Raw genomic sequence first — 12,003 nt, forward strand, 5'->3', positions numbered from 1 at the left:
GGCCCAGAAATAATGGGCTATTCCAAACTCAGGCCCGTCCGAGGAGCGTCCTATCCGAAGAGAAACCACGTATGAAGCATTACTCAAACCCATAAACACCAGGGAAACATGTCCGAGGAGTAAATCCTCCTCGGACATCATGAAGCCCAGACGAGGAACTCTCCCCAGCCACTTCAGTTCATCCTCCCAACATATAAAATGAATAAAATCTAAAATATCCCATGGAGAGCTACCACCACATTAATTGCGCCCCAACCACCCACTTGGCCGCATTAATGAGGAAATGACCCCTGAACAGTACCGCCTTGGCCTCTGCAACTCACATGGGGAGAGATGAAGGCGTCTGATGGGATAGCCACTCAAGTAGGTGCTTAGATAGTCAACAAGTGTAGGGTTGAGATAAGAGAAGGGAACTATATAATGTAGTGGAGTCCCTTAGAGAAGGGGACGAAAATTTCTGTATGAGGAACTAAAGAAACAAACTTATACGTGAGAGATCCATTCTGGTGTTTTTATTTTTTTGTAACAATGCTTTCCATGTATCAGACCGAACAGACTCACTGAGACCAAGTTCTTTGACCCATCCTCTACAAATATTTATTGTGGGTTGCGCTTTGGGCCAGGGCCTGATCAAACGAATTTGGGCCAGGAAAATCGTGCAACTACAATTGGCGCCGTCTGTGGGGAGAACTAGAGCATCAGTTAGCACAACGGTCAAGCATGGCAGAACTAGGTCCGCACCAGGAGAATCCTCACGAGGCTGACTCCCAACAGACACAACCCGCCGAGTCCCAGAGGCAAAATAACCCCATCAATCCAGGCCACAGGGGAAATCGCGAGGGAAGTGTGCATATTATCCGGACAAGCCAGAGTCACACTCAGATAGGTAGTCACGTGTCCCAGAAGCGAAATAGTCACCAGGCCATGCAGCGAGAGATAGATGATCTGAAAAGGAAGCTACGACGAGCACAGCGAAGGCGATCTCCTTCAGACTCAGACAAGTCCTCTAATGCGGAGGATGTGAGTTACTGACGGAGGTCAAGGACCCCCCCAAGTGAAACCTTTACCTACGAAAAGGAACCACGCCCTGTGCGGAAGTATGAGAGCGCATCTAGTAAGGGTTCGGGAAACGACGCCATGAAGAAGGCGTTGGATCAGGTTTCAAGGTCCCCCTTCACGTATAGAATTGAAGGGGCTGAGCTACCTCGACGGTTCAACCAACCAGCATTCGCCATTTATAGCGGTCGATCAGACCCGGTAGAGCATGTGAGTCAATTTAACCAAAAGATGGCGATCTACTCGCAAAATGAGGCCCTTATGTGCAAAATCTTCCCGTCCAGCTTGGGATCAATGGCGATGAGGTGGTTCAACGGCCTGAAGACAAATTCCATAAGCTCTTACAAGCAGCTCACTCGGGATTTCTGCTCTCGCTTTATCACTAACACCAGAGTCCCCAGGCCCCTCGGTTCGCTATTGTCCTTGTCCATGCACGAGGGAGAGACTCTGAAAGCATACTCCGATAGATACTGGGAAGTATATAATGATCTGGATGATAACCACGATGCTGTCGCTATCAGCACATTCAAAAGCGGCCTCCCCACCGACCATGGCTTAAGGAAGTCCCTCACTGGTAAACCAGTTGCCAACGTTGATCAGTTGAGGGATAGGATAGACAAGTACAAAAGAGTGGAGGAAGATCAGCTGCAAGGGAGGGGGAAGGAGAAGGTTATCCACCCCAAAGCAAATGATTTCAGGTCGGAGCGGCACAATCATGGTCAGCCGAGGAGAGATTTTGCGCGACAGGCTGGGCAGAGTAACCCGCAAACAGTGAATGCCATATTCAGAGAGCCCGTACAACAGGTACTGGAGAAAGTAAGAGATGAACCCTATTTCAGGTGGCCGGGAAAGATGGCTGGAGAACCTTCCAAACGCAACCAAAACCTGTACTGCCACTATCATCAAGACCATGGGCACACTATTGAGGATTGCAGGAATCTGTGGAATCATCTGGATCAGTTGGTCCGAGAGGAAAAGTTACGTCACCTGCTGCACCCGTCGAGTGGCTACACCGACCAAGCAGCACAAGAGCCGCGAAAGGACGTAACCTTAAGACCACCCACCGGGACAATACATGTCATCTTCGCTGCACCAGGAAGAACGGGACCACCCATCCCCAGGGTGTTAGCTGTTGATCGGCTCCCCTCAGGGAGCAGGCAGAGGGAACACAAAAGGTCAAAAAAGGGAAGCTCTTTGATACTGGGGTTCTCGGATGAGGATAAGAGAGGAACTATTCAACCCCACGATGATGCCTTGGTGGTCACTCTGAGGATTGGGGGCTTTGACGTGAAAAGGGTGTTGGTGGATTCGGGAAGTGCAGTAGAGATAATGTACCCTGATATATACAAGGGGCTGAACCTGAAGCCAGAAGATTTGGCAGTTTATGACTCCCCCCTTCTTAGCTTCGAGGGGAGAATGGTTACGCCAAAAGGGCAAATCCGACTACCCATACAGACTGGGGCGGAGGTGGTGGAAGTGAATTTTATCGTCGTCGACGTTTACTCACCCTACACCGCGATAGTCGCCAGGCCATGGATCCACGCCCTGGAAGCAGTAACCTCCACACTCCATCAGAAGGTGAAATACCCATCCAAAGGACAAGTGGAAGAGATCCGAGAAGATCAGGCCGTGTCCAAGCAGTGTATGGTGGCCGCCGTCTTACATCGGCCCCATGCCGAGTCCTCGGCCCCTGAAAGTTTATAGCAATCAGCCGCCTCGGCAGAGCAGGACGACGGACTGGCCGAGGAGATAGGGTGTGAAAGTTTAGATAAAATCGCTGTCAACGACGACCCGGAGAAGTTCTTTCTGGTCGGCTCGGAGTTGCCCTCTCAGGAAAAGGAGGAACTGGTCGGATTTCTTAGAGAAAATGTCGACGTGTTCGCATGGGAAGCCTGCGACGCCCCGGGCGTCGATCCCAGCCTTATTTGTCACCACCTGAACGTCAACCCCTCTTCCACTCCGAAGAAGCAACCACCCCGACGCCCTTCAAAGGAACATGCTAGTGCCGTAAAAGACGAAGTGGCAAAGCTAAAAAGAGCGGGGGCTATCAAAGAGGTCTTTTACCCAGAGTGGCTGGCAAACACGGTGGTGGTAAAGAAGAAGACAGGGAAATGAAGGGTCTGCGTAGACTTCACGGACCTGAACAAGGCATGCCCAAAGGACCCATTCCCCCTACCCCGAATTGATCGATTGGTGGATGCAACCGTGGGGCACCCTCGGATGAGCTTCCTGGACGCCTTCCAAGGCTATCATCAGATACCCCTTGCGCTAGAGGACCAAGAGAAAACGGCTTTCATGACGCCCATCGGAAACTATCATTACAAGGTGATGCCGTTTGGCCTAAAGAACGCAGGCTCAACCTACCAAAGAATGATGACTCGGATGTTTGAACCACAACTGGGCAAGATCATTGAGGTTTATATAGATGATATGGTCGTCAAGAGTAGAAAGGCGTCCGAGCACGTGAAGGACCTCGGAACAATCTTCACCGTATTAAGGGAGCACCGGTTGCGGCTGAATGCCTCCAAATGTTCATTCGGGGTAGGGTCTGGGAAATTCCTAGGGTATATGGTCACCCACAGGGGAATAGAAGTAAGTCCTGATCAAATCAAAGCCATTAACAGCCTACAGGCTCCTCGGAATCCGAAGGAAGTACAAAAACTCACTAGTATGATTGCGGCATTGAACCGGTTCATATCGAGATCAGCGGATCGATGTCGGCCTTTCTACCTCCTGATAAACAAGTGGAAAGAGTTTGCATGGTCGGAGGATTGCGTTCAGGCTTTCCAGCAACTTAAAGACTACCTATCCCGACCACCCATCATGTCCAGCCCTGAGGCGGATGAGGTGCTGTTTGCCTACATCGCCGTAGCTCCCCACGCTGTAAGCCTGGTACTGATACGGGATGATAATGGGATGCAGCGACCGGTGTACTATGTGAGCAAATCACTACATGAGGCCGAGGTGCGATACCTACCTTTAGAAAATGCAATCCTGGCAATAGTGCATGCAACCCGAAAACTTCCTCATTACTTTCAGGCGCACACAGTCATCGTTCTGACTCAGCTTCCCCTCCGAGCAGTGCTTCGAAGCGCTGACTATACAGGAAGGATCGCCATGTGGAGTGCGCTCTTGGGAGCCTTTGATATAAAATATATGCCCAGATCCTCCATCAAAGGGTAGGTCCTCGCGGACTTGGTAGCGGAGTTTGCTGAGCCCTCCATAGAAACAATAACCGAGAAGAAGGACATGGATGGGAAGTCGGTTGGTGCGATCTCAACAGGAAGGAACACGCATTGGAAGGTCTACGTAGATGGCGCAGCCAACCAGAGAGGGTCAGGAGTTGGGATAGTTTTAATATCCCCGGACGGTGCTGCCATTGAAAAATCATTAAGGCTCGGATTCTCGGCTACGAACAATGAAGCCGAATACGAAGCCTTACTACAAGGGATGACGATGGTTCAAAGGTTGGGCGGAAAAATGATAGAAGCGTTCTCGGACTCCAGACTGGTAGTCGGACAGGTGATGGGTGAGTTGGAAGCCCGAGATACTAGGATGCAAGAGTATCTGGGACAAGTCAGGCGGCTGCAGACGAATTTTGAGTCCTTCAATGTGACACACATTTCCAGGAGTGGCAACACCCATGCAGACTCGCTGGCCACTCTCGCCACGTCCTCGGCACATAATCTGCCGCGAGTAATCCTGGTTGAAGATCTAGCTAAGGCAAGTCCCATCAGTAGAGGCCCTGCCAGAGTCCACCAGATCAGAAAGAGTCACAGCTGGATGGATCCCATAAAGAACTTCCTGCAAAATGACGTCTTGCCGGAAGAGAAATTGGAAGCCGAGAAAATACGAAGGAATGCTCCTCGGTTTTGGCTGTCAGAGGACCACAAACTATATCGGCGCTCCTATTCTGGACCGTACCTACTCTGCGTACACCCAGAAGAATCCGAATCTCTGCTTGAGGAGTTACACGAGGGGATTTGTGGAAGTCATACCGGAGGGAGATCGCTGGCACACAGGGCACTTACCCAGGGGTACTGGTGGCCGAACATGCAGAGAGAGGCCCAAGAATACGCCAAGAAGTGCGATCAGTGCCAAAGATTCGCCCCGAATATCCACCAACCCGGAGGAGTTCTCAACCCCCTCTCGAGTCCATGGCCGTTCGCACAATGGGGCCTTGATCTAGTTGGACCCTTCCCCAAGGCCGCAGGGAACAAGCGATACATAATAGTCGGAACGGACTACTTCACTAAATGGGTGGAGGCTGAACCATTGGCCAACATTAGGGACGTGGACGCCCAAAAATTCATCTGGAAGAACATCATCACCCGCTTCGGGACCCCACGTACACTCATTTCCGACAATGGTCTGCAGTTCGACAGTAAAAACTTTAGGGAGTATTGCCGCGAGTTTGGAATTATCAACCGATATTCCACCTCCGCCTACCCTCAGAGAAATGGACAGGTCGAAGCCGTGAACAAGGTCATAGTGCACGGACTGAAGAAGAGGTTGGACGAGGCGAAGGGGAGATGGGTAGAAGAACTCCCCCATGTCTTATGGACTTATCGGACGACGCCGCGACGATCGACCGGTGAGACCCCCTTCTCGATGACTTACGGGGCTGAGGCCGTGCTCCCGATTGAGAACAACTTTCCCACACTGAGGTCTAGATCGTTTACCCCAAGCGATAACGACGAGTTATTGGAACGGAGTCTGGACCTAGCCGAAGAAAGAAGGGAAAAAGCGATGATTCATGTGGCCTATTATCACCAGAAGCTGAGACAAAGGTATGATGCTAACGTCAAACCACGGCCTCTGGGGCCAGGTGATCTCGTAATGAGGAAGATTCTTGGCAGCGCAAAGAACCCCTCTTGGGGCAAGCTGGGGCCCAATTGGGAAGGACCATACCATGTCACATCCGTTGCCGGAATAGGCGCCTACTACCTAGAAGATTTAGATAAAAAAGCTGTACCTCGACCATGGAATGTAAATAACCTCAGAAGATATTATTATTAATGAGAATGGCTTAGCATACGTTTTCTTTCATGATTATCCGCTGCTTGCTGGGCTACTGACAACTATTCATAGTTTTAAACAGAACCTAAGTCCTGTATGGCTCCTCGGACCACAGACTTGGGGGAAATTATTACTAATATAAGTTTTAAACAGAACCTAGTCCTGCATGGCTCCACGGACCACAGACTAAGGGGAAATTAATACTTAAGGCAACTATTCATAGTTTTAAACAGAACCCAAGTCCTGCATGGCTCCTCGGACCACAGACTTGGGGGAAATTATTACTAATATAAGTTTTAAACAGAACCTAGTCCTGCATGGCTCCACGGACCACAGACTAAGGGGGAAATTAATACTTAAGGCAACTATTCATAGTTTTAAACAGAACCCAAGTCCTGCATGGCTCCTCGGACCACAGACTTGGGGAAAATTATTACTAATATAAGTTTTAAACAGAACCTAGTCCTGCATGGCTCCACGGACCACAGACTAAGGGGAAATTAATACTTAAGGCAACTATTCATAGTTTTAAACAGAACCCAAGTCCTGCATGGCTCCTCGGACCACAGACTTGGGGGAAATTATTACTATATAAGTTTTAAACAGAACCTAGTCCTGCATGGCTCCACGGACCACAGACTAAGGGGAAATTAATACTTAAGGCAACTATTCATAGTTTTAAACAGAACCCAAGTCCTGCATGGCTCCTCGGACCACAGACTTGGGGGAAATTATTACTAATATAAGTTTTAAACAGAACCTAGTCCTGCATGGCTCCACGGACCACAGACTAAGGGGAAATTAATACTTACAGACAACTATTCATAGTTTTAAACAGAACCTAAGTTCTGCATGGCTCCTCGGGCCACAGACTTGGGGGAAATTATTGCTTATGGTAGATTGGGAGATCATTGCTTAAAGGAGACCATTTTTATACGTGCGCGCAGTCTGGCACCATCGCAACCCTCAGATGCGCAGCCCAAAAACCCCTTTTATCTTAACCGTTTATCTGTATCTACATAGTTGCAAATGTTTAAAGAAGAGCGCTACTGATGTGCGTCTATAGTAAGCAAAACGAGCATTTTATATTAATATTCCGAATACATTAGAAGGAGAGGTCCTTACAAAAGAGCGGGAGAATAGGACGACTCTCGGTCAAAAAGTAAAGAGAACAAAGATTAAAAGCCTAGAAGGCTAAGCCTCAGCAGGAGGATCTTCTTTCTGCTCGGGCTGAGGAGGCGGAACCTCGATGGTAGAGTCTACGACGGGATCATTCGCCATATCGGGCACAAGGACAGCATCAGGCGTCGCCAGATCCTGCTCAGAGGCTACTTGGACACCATCAGGATGCGCTCGGATCTCTTTAGGGTAGAAAATGCTCTCGGGAAGTCTCAGCGCCGAGTCAGCAGGAACTCCCGCCGCGTCAAGGGCACGAGACCATGAGATATCGCAATACTCCCGGCATACCTCGGGGATCTCCTCGGATAGCCTGGCCTCCGTCTCTTCGGCCCCGAGCTGGCGTGCAGCACTCTTCTCAGTCTCTGTGGCCTCTCGGATCAGTTGGGCCTCCTCTTTGACCCGTCGCAGCTCATCCTCGACCCTTTGCAGAGCGGTCTTAAGATCCTGCACCGCCTGTTTCTCGGTGGCAAGGTTAAGCTGGGTCGAGAACAGCTCCTTGCGCTGGTCCTCCGCCTGGGCCTCAGCACTCTTCAAACCAGCTTCTGCAGACTTGCGTCGGTTCTCCGACTCTTTGAACTTGTCCATGAGTTCAGCGTAATCGTGCTGGAGGGACCCCAAGGTTTTCTCCACCTTCGCTCGCGCCTGGTTCTCGACCTCAGCCCGACTACTGTTACCACGGCAAAATTCCTCAGCCACGAATACCTGTTGGGTAATCTACAAACGAAACAAGATTGCTGTAATCTAAAGTCAAATAAAGTAATAAAACAGTAAAAGGATTACTTACCATCGCGAGATCCCTTTTAAGGGATAAGAAGATCTCGGGCTGAGAGAACCGCCTATAAGCCTCCATATCCCGAGGAAGGAGTAGGGGCTGCTCTAAGGCCTCGGCCACGTAGCCCGCCCGGCCTCGATTGTAATCTCGGATCGAAGCATTGTAGGGAATGGCCACCCCATCCAGCTCCAATCTGGGGCCCCATACACGCGGGGTAGCACGTACATCCGCAAGAGTCTCCTCGTCTCGACTCTCCGAGGAGTTGCCCCTTCTGCTCCTTGGCGCGCGAGTGGTTTTTTGCTGCTTGGTCGGTTGAGCAACCACCTCGCCCTCCTCAGGAGTGTCGGCCGGCCTTTTCTTCTTTAGGTCCGGATTGACCTTAAGGCCAAGGTCTGAGGTGTCCGTAGGAGCCACAGGAGGGAGGGTCTTGCCCTGTGGTGGAGTTGGCGCCTTCGAGGACTATCCCTTCGGCAACCGGCCTTTCCCTCGGGAGGCCATCAGCTCCTTTAGAGTTTTTCCTTTTTCTGCCATGGGCTCTATCTCCTCGTCCGAAGTATCGTCCGAGCAGAGAACGATGGAAGGAACACCAGCTGCAGAATGTCGGTCCCGCTCTCCTTCGGGATCAGAGAATTCCACCAGGGGGGTCTGTTGAACTTTCTCCTCAAAATAAAACTCGTCTATTTCTGCCTCAAGGGAAAGACGAGATGATTCAGCTTCCTCTTCGACCTGAGCGGCAGCACCAGGCTTGTTTGGCAGAGGTAGCTGCTCTGCCAAGTAGGGATCTCTAACACCGGGCAACACAACTGGTGGCAGATCGTGTTCAGCTAAGAACTCGTCCCTGGACACGTCAATCCGAGCCAACCTCGGACTACCAGCCCTTATGGCGTGACCGATAGCCTGGAAAGAGCTGCTCAGGGGTTGATAGCCCAGAACCAGGTGGGCAGCACGCAACTGCCCGTCCTCGGAAACGTAGATCTCCGACCTAAGAAGGTAGTTCAGCGCTGGCACGTTCACAAAGTTTAGCCGAGGGGCGACGTGAATTTTATCTGCAAACAATCAAGGAAAAGGGGATTAGTCCACGAAATTTTCCAATTATAAAGAAAGCAAAAAGTGTAACCCCTCAATGCTAAATCCTATCCCAAAAGGGGCCGATCCTAGAGACGCTGCACCTGGGTTTCCTGCCCGAGTTGGACAATGAATACCGTCGAACCACTCCCCAGAAGCAATAAGGAAATCATTCTTCACTGTCTTATTGGATATTGGGAGACAAGAGATCAACCTAACGTCCTCGTTCCGGGATTTAAGATAATACCCCTCATCCCCGAGGCGATGACATTCATAGAGATAAGCCACATCGTGCCAAGTAAGGCCTAGATTCATCCGCTCGTTTAAGACATCTACACAGCCTAGTATCTTGAACATATTTGGGGCACACTGGTACGGCGTCAACCTATGGTTGAACAAGTACTCCCTTGTAATCCTTCGCATGGGAAGTGTCATCCCTCCCTCTATGAAGGCAATCATGGGGATAACGACTTCTCCCGCACGCCTATCTGTCAATATTCCTTCAAGAGGACAGTACCGCAGCCCAACCCCCAGGGGAATGTGATATTTAGCCCTAAAGGCCTCCATAGCGGCGGGGGTGTTAACTAATTTCTCAAATCTACCCATTTGGACTGAACCGAGGAACAAAAGTAAAGACTCAGAGAAAGAAAGTAGAGTCCGAGGAGGAAATTGAAACAGCAAGATGAACGAAATGTACTGGTACCTTCACAAAGCGTTCAATGAGGCGCCTGGGAATCTCTCGTGGACGAAACGCTTCACAAAAACGGCTACGATGGCGTAACGGTCGCTAGTGTCCGTGTATCTCTGGGGTTCGATGGAGTTCTCTGGAAGCCTCTAAAGGTTTGTGAAATGCAGATAAAAGAAGAAACTGACCCCCTATGACGTCTTATATAGCCAGGAGGAGAGAGAAAAGATCGCTCCTGCCTAAAAATACGGAAGAAAACGATAGCCGTTCGATCTACGCCACACCGTTGGATGAGGGAACATAACGCCTCCAGAAGTTAATGGTCGCGCCTCGTAAATTGCAGCGCGTCAGAAGTAACGGTCCGCACGCGCGCCACACGCTCTCCTTATTTCCACCCTCTCCCAAAATATCAAAATCCCGTCTTTTCCTCCTCGGAGGGAGATAAAAACCGGAGTTTTGAGGGGCTAATGTGGGGCCCGGCCCAGAAATAATGGGCTATTCCAAACTCAGGCCCGTCCGAGAAACGTCCTATCCGAAGAGAAACTACGTATGAAGCATTACTCAAACCCATAAACGCCAGGGAAACATGTCCGAGGAGTAAATCCTCCTCGGACATCACGAAGCCCAGACGAGGAACTCTCCCCAGCCACTTCAGTTCATCCTCCCAACATATAAAATGAATAAAATCTAAAATATCCCATGGAGAGCTACCACCACATTAATTGCGCCCCAACCACCCACTTGGCCGCATTAATGAGGAAATGACTCCTGAACAGTACCGCCTTGGCCTCTGCAACTCACATGGGGAGAGATGAAGGCGTCTGATGGGACAGCCACTCAAGTAGGTGCTTAGATAGTCAACAAGTGTAGGGTTGAGATAAGAGAAGGGAACTATATAATGTAGTGGAGTCCCTTAGAGAAGGGGACGAAAATTTCTGTATGAGGAACTAAAGAAACAAACTTATAAGTGAGAGATCCATTCTGGTGTTTTTATTTTTTTGTAACAATGCTTTCCATGTATCAGACCGAACAGACTCACTGAGACCAAGTTCTTTGACCTATCCTCTACAAATATTTATTGTGGGTTGCGCTTTGGGCCAGGGCCTGATCAAACGAATTTGGACCAGGAAAATCGTGCAACTACAGTATTCTTTTAAAAAGAAATAAAACCCAAAAAACTAATGTGCTGATACATTGGTAAAATTTGGCACTAATATAAACTCTGCTTTTGTAATGTTTGATCACCTACCATATGTGGTGGAGAACTTGCTCTCACTAAAAAGAAGTAAATGCTTGTAATAGACTTATTTTTATTTATGTTTTGCCTAATATATTAGCCATTTTAACCACACACATTAAAAAAAAAAAAAAAAAAAAAGTTGGAAAATAGTTTTTTTTTTTTTTTTTTTTTTTTAAGGATAGTTAAAAATATATAAACTAATATGCTACTAATCAGTCTAATCCTACACCTAGAACCCTTCCCCCTCTAACCCCAAGGACTTACATTTTTGCAAGCATGTAGCTTAGAAAACACCTTTTTTTTTTCTTTTTCTTTTTTTGGTGATGAAGCTTAGCAAACAACTTTTTCCCTCCCAAGTGAGAGACTTTACATTCGATCTGTAAGCAAGTCCTACATAGAATTCTGGTTAATCCAACATTCCAACTTGGTTTCTGCAACAGTACTACTATTACCATTTACCACCTCATTCAAGTCCCTTCATCATCACTTTCTAGTATAGTCCCATTGTTGAACCAATATTCTGGAAAATCCAACCTGCTTTTGTCTTCCATTGATTTTTTTGTTTTTGTTTTTAAATAAAATAGACAATGAGTGAGGCGATTTCTAATAGACAACTTGGTTTCCAAGGACTGAGACAAATGATATTTCATTCCTAAATATAATATGGACTCCATTTTTATTAGCATATTGTCCAATTGAGCACCCCATGATATCCAATCCTCTCATTGCCTCGTCCTCCATCATTTCCCTTCCTTGTTGGTGTTATTTGCCTCTCACTATCGCACTTTTGGACTCACACACAATTCATGAAAGTTTAAGTAATTCCAAAATTATGTAGTAAGATTCAGTCTTATACACCGGACGTATTAGATACTTTCTCACACTTTTGGACTCACACAACTCCCACCCCCCACGAAACCCGTCCATTTGTAGGAAAGTGCTTAAGGCGTGACACACAAATTGAATGAAATATTGGTATGACCGTTA

The sequence above is a fragment of the Quercus lobata genome, chromosome 12, assembly GCF_001633185.2.
Source record: "Quercus lobata isolate SW786 chromosome 12, ValleyOak3.0 Primary Assembly, whole genome shotgun sequence".
NCBI classification, from domain to species: domain Eukaryota; kingdom Viridiplantae; phylum Streptophyta; class Magnoliopsida; order Fagales; family Fagaceae; genus Quercus; species Quercus lobata.